This window comes from Euprymna scolopes, chromosome 26 (genome assembly GCF_053919585.1).
Source record: "Euprymna scolopes isolate OS-2025 chromosome 26, ASM5391958v1, whole genome shotgun sequence".
Lineage (NCBI taxonomy): Eukaryota > Metazoa > Mollusca > Cephalopoda > Sepiida > Sepiolidae > Euprymna > Euprymna scolopes.
The window spans coordinates 61,690,177-61,705,026 of record NC_136507.1 but is presented as its reverse complement, the minus strand read 5'-3'; the positions used below and the strand labels follow the sequence as shown (position 1 = coordinate 61,705,026).

The 14,850-nt window shown below is 34.4% G+C and overlaps 1 protein-coding gene and 1 long non-coding RNA gene across 3 annotated transcripts in view; one reads left to right on the top strand and one right to left on the bottom strand.

Annotated features, from left to right (window-relative positions):
- Positions 1 to 14,237, bottom strand: part of LOC145248111 (uncharacterized) — a 135,333-nt gene extending 121,096 nt beyond the window's left edge. The window contains exon 1 of the long non-coding RNA XR_013863327.1: positions 14,158 to 14,237. This is a non-coding gene — a long non-coding RNA (uncharacterized LOC145248111). The remainder of the gene's footprint in view (positions 1 to 14,157) is intronic.
- The window catches only part of LOC145248109 (uncharacterized), a 439,133-nt gene that overhangs the window by 182,864 nt on the left and 241,419 nt on the right, over positions 1 to 14,850 (top strand). The window lies entirely within an intron of this gene.

Genomic DNA, 14,850 nt, shown 5'->3' with positions numbered 1-14,850 from the left:
CTTAGAATAATAAAAATTCTTTGATATGAAACTCAACCACTTCATTTCATTTCAATGAGAGTTTTTTGAAATTCACTGAATTACAATTTAATATATATATATATATATATATATATATATATATATATATACAAACACGCAGAAATGTATTATAATTTTAAGAGAAACATCTCTTTTCCAAAAGGAAACAGACCATAACATGCCTTAATCAAGAAAAAAAAATTGTAAAATAAATAGATATAAGATTTATAAAATCTACAAGACCTTCATTCGTTTGTCTGTTTTTTGTTCATACGTCACTTCAACACCCGGTATTCTACATTGTTACATCATTCTTATACTATTACGTAAACATTTATTTATTTATTTCCAAACGAGCATGTTGTTACCATACAGTTGATGCAACGTTATCTCGCCCCAAATCTCGCTATTGTTTTTCATGTGTAGATAACATTGAATTGCGGCTTGCCGTTGTCCTATTCTGACATTTTGTTTACATTTCATTCTTGTCTATTTGCAGGTAAGTGTCGATTGGGAAGATTTCGTGTGGAACAAACAATAGCGTTGATCCATACCCCCAGCGAAGCCTGTAGGTCAGTGTTTCTTGCTTATTTAAACATTTATATATGTCTCACTATGTTCGAATCCATCTACCACAACCAGGTCATAGATATCTATCCATTTTGTTGTATTTGTATATATATTCATCATAACAATATACATTAACAAATTAATACAACGTAGACGAATGTGACATCATAAAACCGGATGTTACGTCACACCACTAAACTCTGCATATTCTTCATTCATCATAAGAATAGAATTTGCAATCCTCTCTAATGATTCTTACGTCAAATAAAATAACCGGATTGCAAAATTGTGGCTTATCAAAAGTTGTTAGTTTTTATAGTAGAAGTTAACTATAAAGAAGTCAAGAACAATACACATCTAGTAATTCGGGTGTCTGGAAGAAAAAAGAAATGGGTATATTATGGTTATTATACATATATAAAAACCGCTATCGTGTCGAAAAGATTAATGTAAGCCATAACAAGGTAGAGAATAGAGGTAAGAACTAGATGCAGGGTAAAGCATTTTAATGCGATCTTTCTACTAGATTTTATGCATACAACTGGATAAGATTTCATCTTTTCTGTTTAACAACAAACATTTGTGTTTAAAGATAAATATAGATTAACCCTTATAATATTCACACTGTCTAAGGGCTTATAAAATCTCATCTGTTTAATCAACTACCATTTAGAATAAAATAAAATGTTATTTTCTATCAAGGCCTGGAAGCCACTCGGGGATGGAGGTTATTGCGTGTATAGTAATCAATAGGATAGTATCGTAGTAATCGTTAGTATTGGAGATTTTATAAAGTGTCTTACTTAAGGGGGCGATGCATCAAGAATTTGTTTATGTGGGACTTGACAACACCTTTTCATTTTAAACTTAAATTCAATCCATTATCACAGTACAAGTTCCTATTTTGAAAATAAATAAATAATTTTTATAATTCTTTTTCTATCCTTTGCAAATGATTCAAGTTGTCAAAATTCCAGCTTTTCACAGTTGTTATTTCTAACAAATATTAGATTTTAAAATTTTGTCCCTTAGTTTTGTTTGGACACTACTATATATATATATATATATATATATATATATATATATATATATATATATATATATGTATGTATGTATGTATATATATATATAACTTATTAAATAACCTAAATTTTACTTCCCTGTGATGTGATGGATTTTCTGAAAGCATTAATTCATCCTGGACATCTGTAATTCTATTTCCCGTCTTTATAGACTATCAATGGACTTATTTGAATTCATCCTATTCTTCCTGGATTTTACCTTTCTTTTTCAATGGATTTTTACCATATCCTTTTATACTTCTACTTTTTTCATTGTTTTCTGCGTTCATAATCATTATTAATCTTTAGAAACTTTCTCTTACAATTTTATATTTGTAGTTTCTTTTAATGCATTAACTTTGCAAAATGTATTGTATATTTTGCAAACCTCTTTCCTCTGATGAGAAGAATTTCATTTTTCGAAACTTCACGGAATAAGCTCTTTCAATTTTATTTGTACTTCTTGTCGGATAATTAAAATTTTGTACTTTCTTTACGGGTTGTTACTGTTTTTTTTTTATAAATTCGAATAAAATTTCCATGAATTTTCTATTATATATATGTATACTTGGGCAGCATTCTTTTATTTATAGTGTCCTAGTTGATTATAAGACTCTAAGCTCTGCATATTCTTTGAGTTTTTTTTTTTTTTTTTTTTTTTTTACTGTTGTTTATATTTTCCAGTAAGGCGATATAACTTTCTCGCGTTTTCCGCGGGAGAGTAGAAACATTCGCCAAACGTACTAAGGTTTTAAACCCACATGGGCTGTTTTCATGTACTGTGGTACAGCGACTGTTCATTGGTAAATTGACTGATCAGATTATTCGAAATGGCCATTTTAATGAAGCCACCTGGAATGGGTAAAAATAAAGAATATGCAAAGTTTAGCGCTAATATTCAACCCGATATATATATATATATATATATATATATATATATATATATATATATATATATATATATATAATGTGTCCTTTCTCGTATATTCTGCTTTGATATGTCTACCTAAACGAGTCGATTTAAACGTAAAGTTTCTCATACATACCTTTCTTTTTTTCTGATCATTTCGATCTTTGCCGTCGACGCTCGTTTCTCATGGCAGCTTGTCTCTGATCGATGAGATCAATCAGTTTTACGACCAAAATAAACCCGCATTTACATTTCATTTCATTACATTTCGCGCGAAACAATGCGTAATAACAATCACTTCAAAACTGGCGAAATTATTTACACGGCGCGCAATTGCATGTTTATGATATCACGTGACTGGCGAATTCTTGCGCTTTCCAATGTAGCAAATCTTGGTAAGTTAGCGTATGATTTGCTCGGTGTTATTCAACGTCCGTCTCTGTTTGATCGGAGGCGGCCCGTTTCATAAAGCAAATATACGCATTTAATTGTTTAGTATTCATCATCAGCAGCAGCATCAGCAGCAGCTGCAACAGCAGCAACAGCAGCATGAAAGTGACGATGGTTGAGCGGATAGAAAATAAACGCATTTGATTGTTAAATAGTCATCAACATCATCATCGTCAGCATAATCATCAGCATCATCGTCATTATTAAGTAGATAACGACACAGGCTGACAACGTGGGCGTGCAAAGCTAGAATCTTAGTCGGTCCCATAGTACCATTTTCATTTATGGATGTTCGCAACTTTCACGTGAAAGGATTCCAACGCCAGAATTAAGCCGTTCAAAAGTTTTATCATGCTAATTCATACAAGATACTACATCATCATCATAATCATAATAATTATCATCAACATCATCATCATCAACAACATCATCATCATCAACATCATCATCCTTATTATGTTGATGATGATGATGTTGATGATGATGATCATCATCATCAACAACAGCAACAACACGCGTCAACATAAGATTGTAAAAACATCTTGAAACGGATATACCAGGTTTTTTAAATGGAAATCGCTCCAGACAAGACATGAAGTCACTTAATGTAAGGAGCAAAAAAACAACAAAACAAAACAAAACAAAAAAAAACAATACTTTAAGGTCAAAAACTAACCAACGATAAATGTTATATGGATGATAGATTCCAAGCTAGAAAACAACAATTCTTCCCCTCTATCAGAAACATCGCTCATGGAATGTGAGGACTAAAGGACAAAATAAGCGAAGCGAATTAGTATCATCATATCAGTGAATTGTTTTAAAATGAATGTAATTCTATTTTTATAGATGGACGTGAATCTTATAATCAACAGAGAATTCAGCTTATAATAATAAATCTATAACTGACACATGCTTTTTTTTTTCATTTAAATATTATAGAAAGAAAATTGTAAATGCTTAGGAAATCTCAACTTTTCCTTTAATGATGTTAACAAACTTAAAAAAAAAAGCTTTTCCGGGTTTTTCTGCACCAGCAAACAGTTTTCAGACGTTCCTAATATGTTTGGTACTGGATATAACCTTAAACTATATCCGATCATGAGGACCCAGCTTGCGGGCTTTGGGGAGTGTAGAGTCACCCTTTAATTACCATTGCTCCCAGGTCCACTCTGACCCGGAGTAGTAGTATCTGTTAGGGTCCCAATTATAGGTTAAATTGAAACCGACTTGAAAAAAAAAAACAAAAAAAAATCCAATATATTCTATTAAAAACTTTTCTTCAAAATCACTGGATTTGGCATTAAATAATCCAAAAAGGGTTGATATGCCGTAAAACAAAAACAACCAACCAACCTAATGTTTCTGCGGCGTTTGTGTTTGAATCTATTGATCACCAGCTAGAATATGATTCGAACTATTTTGAGTGCCATTTTCACAATGTTTTGACTGATGTAAACTCCGACCTTCTTCGGGTGTATTTTGTCGAACGCGAGAATCTTTCTGCCGAACTCGACAATCTGTAAGGCTTCCACTGAGAGACTTATTTGAAAACCTTTGTGTCTCTCAAATAGAAAACGTGACGTGATTCGCTAGCGTTCAACCCAATTTTGTCTATCGTTTGACCTGTTACCACCTGCCTCAACTTTACGTCACCTATCTTTCATTCAACCCTGGGAATGATTCTGTTTTACCGATTTGGTTTATCATGCACTCAGTATGATCCTTGTCAAAATTCGCACTAGCTAACTTAATCACCACTGGCGTAGGGTCCCTAATATGTAACAGAACGCCATCTCCACGGTGTTTCATATACTTAGTTTTTTAAAAGGAAACGTTACTCTTCCTTTTCTCTTTTATTAATTTCTTTTCGGATCTTGTGCATAGACCGCAAGAACGATTTCAACCAGTAGACTGAACGTTGCTATTTCTATTTTTTTCACAGAATATCCATATATATATATATAAATTGTAAACAAATCGAGCGGAAGTATTTCAAAACGATATCAAAACATCGTTAAACTCACTACTCGTTCAAGCAGCCGCCAATAGCGTAATGGTTAGGAGCCTTGACTGCCGTACAAACGGTCGGGTTTCAATCCTGGCTTGAGGTAGTTGCCTGTCTAGCCGCACTGATGAGCTGTGAAACAGCGAAACAGTACTGTATGTGGATGACTATATATATATATATATATATATCGGTTAATCTATCTGCTTGTCAAGATTGCAGTTTCTAAGAGTTTTCACCAGTTGAACAATTGTGATACCACGTGGTAATACAGCTCGACAACATAGCCGACCCCAACGTTTCTTTTTCGTAATCCTTTTTTATTTCGTCTCCTCGTTCTGGCCGTGTCATCGTCTGTCACATTGGTAGCCGTCGATGGGGGCGCGCACGTGTTCACGAGTATAAAATAAAATAAAACCATCTCCGACGTATTCTGAAAATATCAGTTGGGTTCGAAGTGTGTATGTGTATGTGAGTGTGTGAGTGTGCGTGTGTGTGTGTGTGTTTGTAACACCATTGACCCACTGCACGCTAAGGTTCAGGTCTACATCTACGTTTACTGTCGAGGCTATATTCATCAGTCGGTTGATCAATTCATTTTCCTTTGACTGCCTGCTAAGCGTACCCCGTCCGTTGTAAAATCCTCTGCCGCAAAATAACTCGTAAAATAAACGTCCGGTCCCCTTGTTCCAATTCACTCCTTCACCTTGATTAACGATCCCATTTTAACTTTCTTTTCTGTTCCTTTGTGAACAACTTCTTATATCTTTGTTCTGCTGATGAACTTATTTCCTCATTTTTCATTATATTTCTTCTTTTATTTACTTCCTAACACTTGAGTCGGAGAGGGAGGAAGCAACGTCGATAATGTCGCACAATTGTCAACGCGCACCACCTCCCATTCATTCATCTACATCATCTTGAATTCGTGTTCACTTTGAAGTGTGTTTCTTTTTTTCGATTTAACGCTTCATTTCCGATTTCCACCGAAACAACTGCGAGAAAAGCGAAAACAATCTGTCGAGAAGTCACGTAATTAGCATGCTGTAAAGAAACGCCCGTAGATGATGTCAGACCCAAGCAAAGTCGCTTCTGCGTTCCCATACATATGAAAAGTGCCTACTGGCTGCAACAGTCCCGCTTTCCGTTATTACCACATTCCGTATTCAACCCTGATGCCGACTCAGACATTGATAGCTCTATCAAACTACTAATATTTTTTCACGCATATGGGTTAAGACTAAAGTATTTAAGTTTTGCTTGGTATTTAGGAGGCCATTCTCTCAGACATTACTCTCTTCTTTAGAGGTGGTGAATAGGTTAAATCCTCATTTCCATCTTAAGGGGGGGAGTTTGTTTATCGCCAATCACCCGAAGCGCCTCTCTCAAGGAATTCCCACTAGTTCGATTCTGGCAATGTTATAATTGGTTTTATACTTATCTTGGGCATCCTTGTGGTGCTCAAAGTCTTCACCACATTAAAATTTTCCTATTGTGTCACATCCATCCCTCGTTAGAAGATTGATAAATATGAGCTTCAGAGAATACAGTCGCAATACAAAACACACACACACACACACACAAAACTGTAACATAGTTTACATTCTTCTAAGTTGGATGCCACAACTGACCAACAGAATGTTTTTTTAGATTCGAAACTGTCTTTGCTGCATTATAAACTCGAGAGTATTAATCAGAGCATTAGCCAATCTGCTGCGAATCTGACTTGATGGTTTAATCGCAGAGGAGTAACTACACTCTATTTTCATAGTTTTTTTTTAATTTAATCTTGCGAGGAATTATATATATATATATATATATATATATATATATATATATATATATATATATATATATATATATATATATAGAGAGAGAGAGAGAGAGAGAGAGAGAGAGAGAGTAAACCACCCTAACCATCGAGTAAAATAAATGGGTCGGTTTATTTGCCGTTAACTGGATCATGAAACATATCGTTTTGATTTATATGTTGCGGTTATCAGGCTGAGACTAAATTCTGTTTAGCCCATTGATTAGCATTTTGTCATGAAACGTCTGTCGATGGCATCAGAACAAAATAAAATTAGCCCCCTTTTCCCCAATCAGTTCCACTAATGAGTGTCTTCGATATGACATGCCATGGCAGTTCTGGCGTGAAAAACTGCCCACCTCAACCCGAATCTCTTTTAACAATTACAAAGAACCTTTCCAGTCACGGATAATAGTATCCTAGCTGTATAATATCTTGCGTCTCTACAAAGGCAGCATTCAGCCATGCATTAATATTGTTGCCATATATGGACCGGTGTGTCAACCACTAGTCTATTAGACAGGATCCCAAAAAGAGTGTTTAAATCCAATAGGTCTTGCACTGTCAACCAAGCTCCAGCCCATGTCCCGACGCCGCACTCTTGTGCTTGTTTCACAAGTACTTTAATGGAATGTGCTCCGCCACTTGTGCTCTCTCGATGTAAATACCGCCGACTAATCCAACGACGAGCAAAATTCCACGCCTACACCGTGTAGGTTCCCCGATGCCATAAAGCCTTCTACTCTGAATTTTTTTTTTCTTTGAACTGTTAGACATTTGAATTCTATTCCTTATTCTTACTTCCTTGGCTGTACTAGCATTTAAGTGTAATGTGAACGTAATCTGACTGTTCAACTCTTTACTTACATTGTTTCTCTATGCATAGTGCCTAATTCACAATAACCAGTTACGTTTCAAAGGAAATTCCCTTGGAGTGAATATAAGTTAAAAAAATCTAGAATGTAGAAAGTCGTCACGGTAATCATATCCTCTGTTCACGTGTCATTCTCTGGTCATTGGGATATTCTCAAAACAGGTGTTCTCGCGCCTTAATCAATAGGAGGAAGAGACCTCACAAGAGCGAAGTTTAACTTTTAATACATTCGTACAATAATTAAAGTAAAAATTATAAATAGACATAAAAGGTGGAGACAAAGAAGCAGCATATATATATATATATGTATGTATATATATATGTGTATATATATATACATATATATATACATATATATATGTATATATATACATATACATATATATATATATATATACATATATGAGGTGCACATAGATTTATAACATTCCTACGTCTGTGTGTGTACTTTTCCCTACCAAACTACTCTGTCAATTTTAAATCTACAGACTCGAGATTTGACATAAGAGGTATTTAGATTTGGGAAAATCTTTTTATTCGGTTTTCGGTCAGAAATGTACTGTCGAGGGGTCAAAGTTCAACGATTTAACCTTTGAAAAATCTATTAAACTCCGCCAATTTTGGGTCTAAAAACTTGAAATTTTAGATGTAGGTTACTTGGACATGGATAAAACTTTTAAATTCAATTTGACCCCAAAACTATAAATTTTAAGGAGTTCAAATTGGGTTCAAATTTATTTAAAAAATTGACATTTGCGGTCTCTACAAAATTACTCAGCCAATTTCTGGTCTAAACATTTGAAATTTTACATAAAATGTATTTAGAATTAGGGTAAGCTTTTTAATCGTGTTTAGGCCGAAAATTTGGCTGCCAAGGGGTCAAAGCTTAAAAGATTTTACTTTTGGAGTCTCTAGAAAATTATTCAGCCAAGTTTGACTCATGTCCAGGTAACCTATATTTAAAATTTCAAGTCTTTAGACCCAAAATTGGTGAAGGAGTTTGATAGAGTCTGCAAAGGTGAACTCTTTCAAATTTGACCTCTTGGCAGTCAAATTCTCACCCAAAAACTGAGTAAAAAGCTTGCTGCAATGTCTGAATACCCTTTATGTAAAATTTCAAATGTTTAGACCCAAAATTGGCTGAATAGTTTGCTAGAGACCGCAAAAGTAAAATCATTTGAACTTCGACCCCTTTGGCGGCCAAACTTTTGTCCAAAACCGATTTCAAAGCTTGTCCTATGTCTGAATCCACTTTAAAATTTAAAATTTCAAGACCAAAAATTGGCTGAATAATTAAAAAAAAAAAAAATTGACCCCAATTTTGACCCCTTAACATTTATTGTTTTGGCCTCAAATCAAATTACAAAGTTTTATCTATGTCGAAGTAACCTACATCTAAAATTTCAAGTGTTTAGACCCAAAATTGGCTGAGGAGTTTGGTAGAGTTTCAAAGGTCAAATCGTTGAACTTAGAACTCTTGACAGTCAAATTTCTGACCAAAAACCGATTAAAAAGATTTTTACAAATCTCAATACCTCTTATGTCAAATCTCGAGTTTGTAGACTGAAAATTGACAAAGTAGTTTGGTAGGGGAATGTACACACAGACACACACAATTAATTCACTTATATATATATATATATATATATAACTACTTCATTTATTCACATAAAATTAATATGCAAAAGTATAAATTTATGCGTAAACTGTAAGTATTTACTTCAAAAGTGCTCGATACGTAGGTAGGGCTAGTTAGTAATTTATAAAATATATATGGCGATTAAGTTATACTGAATATTCCGCGTTTCATCCACTCTAGGATTCTTCAGGCTTATGCGCATAAGCCTGAAGAATCCTAGAGTGGATGAAACGCGGAATATTCAGTGTAGCTTAATCGCCATATATATTTTATAAATTACTATATATATATATATATATATATATATATATATATATATATATATATATATATTAATCTGTAGTTATATGTAGTAATAAGTAAGATTGTTGTATTTATAAAAAAATATATTTAACGCTATCAGAATTCATATCAGAATTTTCCGTTGCGTAGTGGGTAAAGTACTTGGTAAAATTCAATTGTAATTTACACTCTTCTGGAGGTTGAAGGTTCAATTATCATTTCAGGCGACCTAAAAAAATACAGTTGCGAATTACTAAGAACTTCTACTCAATCATGGTTGACAAGAGGAGAGTATAAATAAAGATTCCCGAGTTCGACAAGAGACACCTGAAAAAGGTCGGAGATTTATTGTGTGGATAGTACTCAAGATAAAAGCAGTAGTAATACAGATAATACGATTTAGCAATCGTTATGTAAAATATTCAGAAACATAATAATCGATGGCGTTGCTGATGCAATTCTATTATTTGTTGCGACTAACATCCTATTGGCATACTGTTAAATGACCGAAGCTAAGCAACGTTGGGCTTAGTCTATACTCAGGTGTACTGGGTGAACATTAGAATCAACAAACACTGTACTTAATTGCAAAAATGGGTAGCAGTCGTGCTGGAGTATATAACTGGCAGCATACTAACGTCATGTCACTGCAGTGTTTCACACCATCTGTTGTGTTTAACACGATATGATCGCGAAAAAGCATCAAACCTAGAATCGTTTCAAGCCGAGAATTAGATTTATCCGTCTCAGGTTGGTGAAAAAGTTTTTGCCGATTTGTAGAAGATGTATTTTAATCGATTGTAATTTATTTTGTTGATTTTTGGCATTACATAAACATATCACCATGTCTTTTTTTTTTAATTATTAAAGCATCATTCAAATTTTTCTTTCCATCCATATTGACCTAAAAACGACCTTCTTTAGTCACGAGAAAGGAATTCATCTCCCATTATGATAATACTCGTACCTATACAGCGCTACCGACGAAAGTTCTCCTAGGAGAAGTTGCTCGGGAAATCTTACCTCATCTTGCGTATTCTTCTGACCTAGCTCCCTCGGATTATCACTTATTTCGAGGATTACAAAACAATTTAGATGACTTTAGGTTAACATCACGAGAGGAGATTGAATATGGATTAAATTCATATTTTACATGAAAACCTAAAGAATTCACAAGTGAGACATTGAAAAGATTGGTGACAGATGGTATTAAGTAACACAGATCAAAGATCGTTATTGTTATGAATAAAAATTTAAATAAAAAAAAACAGTTGTTCATTTTCAAGATGAAACTTTAAATCGTCAAAAACTTTTGCACCGGCGTAATATTTAAACTATGTTTTATATATATATATATATATATATATATATATATATATATATATATATATATATATACACTGACATTCACACTGAGGAAGATCGAAGGATCGGTCGAAAATTATGTGCTTTTGAAGGAAACATTTTTGTGTTTTTACAAAAGACTTTCCGCATTCCTACACGTCACACACAGGAAATAAAGAAAATATAGAAAAGATATAAACATTTATATATTTTTCGTATTGATTTTTTATTCATACATATTTAGATATATACACACACACACACACACACATATATATATATATATATATATATATATATATATATATATATATATATATATATACTGTTTTTAAAATATAAGTATCCACTGACATGCGTTTCGTCGTTTACTACTCATTAGATGGCTGAACCTCGCGAGATTCGAAAACAGGATCCCACGGTAAAGCGCCTAAACTCTTAACCGGCTCGTCCAGCTTGCACGACTGTTTGGATATATCGCGATTTACTTAGATGTTATTTGTTTTTTTTGTTTTTGCGATAAGTTTTTGAATGAATCCAATTATTTACGAAAGTGTTTTTTACCTCATTATTCCCAACTCACAATTAGGTAAAAATGCACTTTTGTAAATAATTGAATTTATTCAAAGATTTATGGCAAAAACAAAAAACAAAAAATAACATTTATATATATATATATATATATATATATATATATATATATATATATATATATAACTACTTCATTTAATCACATAAATTAATATACGAAAGTATAAATTTATACGTAAACTTTAAGTGTTTACTTCAACAGTGCTCAATATATATGGCGATTAAGCTACACAGAATATTTCGGTTTGCATTCACGCAAGGATTCATCAGGCTTATGCCTTATATATATATATATATATATATATATATATATATATATATCTGAAGTGGTGATATTTGTATAGTTATAGACAATTTAGAGTTTTTTTTTTTTACATGGTAGTCACCACTTATCAAGGCCCGGAAGCCACTCGGGGATGAGGGTTATTGCTTGTACAGAATCAATTGGGTAATATCGTAGTAATCGTTAGTAATCGAGATTTGATAAAGTGTCTTACTTAAGGGGGCGGTTTACCAAGAATCTGTTCATGTTGGACTTGAAGACATCCAAGATGTAGCCAGGTGGGAAACAGGCAAACGGAAGGCGTGCACTTCTAAGAAAGAAGCTTTGTTCATGGAATCTACGTTTTGATTTAAGGCACAGATAAAGAGTGGGGAAAATTATTGAAAGTGGTTTCAGCTAGACGGGTGTTTTTCGTGAAAGATTCGCAAGGGAGGACCAGAGATTTGGAGCTCAGACGAGCACTTGCAATGAAAATAACGATAAAACAAAGACAGGTTCGCAACGTCTCTTCTTGGACGTACTTGACTTTTATATAGATAGAGAATTGCATCAGGAGTGAGATATCTACTGGAGCGGTAGAAGGATCCCACCATTTTTCCAGCAACCTTGGCAACAGGCTTGATGTATGTGTTCCATTTCAGATAAGGAGTAAAGGTCAATCCCAGAAGCTTGTCAAAACATGGAGGCTCCCCAAGACGAGAGCCATTCATTTCAATCGAGGTTGATGGTGTAAAGACAGGAGCTTGGTTTTAGATGCATTAAAAGTAACCAACCACCTCTCCCCTATTATACCACGCGCTCAAGATCAGAGGAAAGAGAATCAGAGAGAACATTTACTACCTTTGATGTGTTGCCATAGATGGTCGTGTCATCAGCATAAATATCAACGAATGATTTAAGTATAAGTAGAGAGATCATTGATGTCGATCAGGAAGAGAGTTGGGCCCAAGATTGACCCCTGAGGGATTCCAGCAATAATACTGTGAGCTTTTGATTTCTGCCCATCAACCACTTCTCTTATGAGCCTATCAGAAAGAAATGATTTAATGATTGAAAAAACATTTCCAGTTATTCTGTAGCTGGAAATCTTGTGAAGTAGGCCTTTATGCCATACCTTATCGAAGGCCTTTAATATGCCAGGAGCAGTTGCCCTAGTAAGGAAGCCTTTGTTGAAAGATTCACTTATCCTATGAGATATGACCGTTAGCACATCTACTGTGGATCTAGCAAAACGGAAACCATATTGCATGTCACTATAAAGGTTATTTCTGCTAAGGTGGTTGACTACTTCTTTATTTAATATGGATTCTAAAAACTTACTCATGGCACACAGGAGACTTATTGATCTGTACTGAGAGAGAGATGACCTATCACCTGAATTCTTAAATACAGGACATACTGATGAGGTTTTCCAGAGTGTTTGGAAGCACTTATCATTAAGACAACGCTTAAACAGTTTTGTAAATATGGGGGCAAGTTCTGCTTGAAGCTTTTTCAACACTATAATTGGAATGCCGTCAGGGTCAGTTGCTTTACTGGAATCAAGGTTATTGATTAGCTTGGTGACATCACACACAGATATTTGTATGTTGCATGGCATGTTGTCTGTTATAGGAGGAAATACGGGGAGTTGATGGCATTGGTTGCATAGGGTAGAATTAGCTGCAAAGTTCTTGGTAAATAGTTTGGCCTTGTCTGATGCTGACGAGATGACCTCAGGTCCATTGATGATGTTTTGGATAGAACGCACGCTTCTGTTCAGGATCCTGTTTGCTATTTGCCAAAATTGGTAGGAACCAAGCCGCTGCTCAGCTACTTTGGACTTAACATACTGAGCATACAACTCTCTTGCATTTTTTTCACTCTTTTACAGTGGTTGTTGGCAGTCCTGAAATCAGCTTTAGTCTCAATAAATCCATTACGTTGGTAGCTATGGAAAAAGTGATTTCTGTGCGCGATGGCAGCAGCACATTCTGGGGAGAACCAATGCTGGCTGTTAGTTTTTTTTGGACTTTTTTGGATGGTATGAATCGGTATATACCTACAATTACCCATTCGGTCAGGTCTGATACTATAGACGACACATCCTTTTTAAACATGAGGTAGGTCAGATATAAATGTACGGAAGCTATCCCAGTCAGTCATAGAGTATCGATATACTGTATAGTGGAGAGGTACGTCTGAAGACTTATTGCATTTAATTTTTATCTTAACTGATACAACTGAGTGGTCGGAAGATCCCAGAGGTGATAGAACGGAACATGAACATAGCTTATGGGAAGTTGTGAGAAAAAGGTCTAGAAGGCTATCATACTGATCGGTAGTATCGGGCACACGGGTGGGTTCATGAACAATCTGAGTGAGGTCATAGGCAATGACGAAGTCATGACAGGACATCCCCTGAAATAAATAATGAGTTCTAAAAGCATATATTCACAAAATATATATTTTATATATATGCTTAAATTGGCAGTTTACAGCAATAGAAAAAACATGGAATGTTCGTGAATATTTTTAGATTTCTTGTAAGAACGAGGAGGTACATTAACTGAGACTTTAGAAGAAGTCTGGGTCGATTAAGAGCCGTGAGTTTCAGGGGGTTAGAAAAATCATATTCAAAACTTCTGTGCTCATTTTTATAAAGGATAATTTATTGAAAGTTGTTTATAAGAGTTAATGTTCATTTGATTTTTGTATCATAATTGGAGTTTAGTGAAAAAGATTCTTACAGATTAGCGGACGATAGTGTCAATGAGTTGTGTGTGTCTGTGTGTTCGTGTGAGTAAAGAGAGGTGTTTCAGAGATGGGTACCTAAAAGGGGGCGCCCAGATCCGTAGATTCGTGTCTCCTAGATTCCACTGGTTTATTTAAGGAAAATATAGTGTTTTTAAAGAGTTTATGTAGTCCCAAAAAGACCATTTCAAATAAATTCAGAGTTATTTTTCTGATTGGTTAAAAATATATTTTTTTATTTAGAATAGTGTATGCGCAGACGATATACGTATAA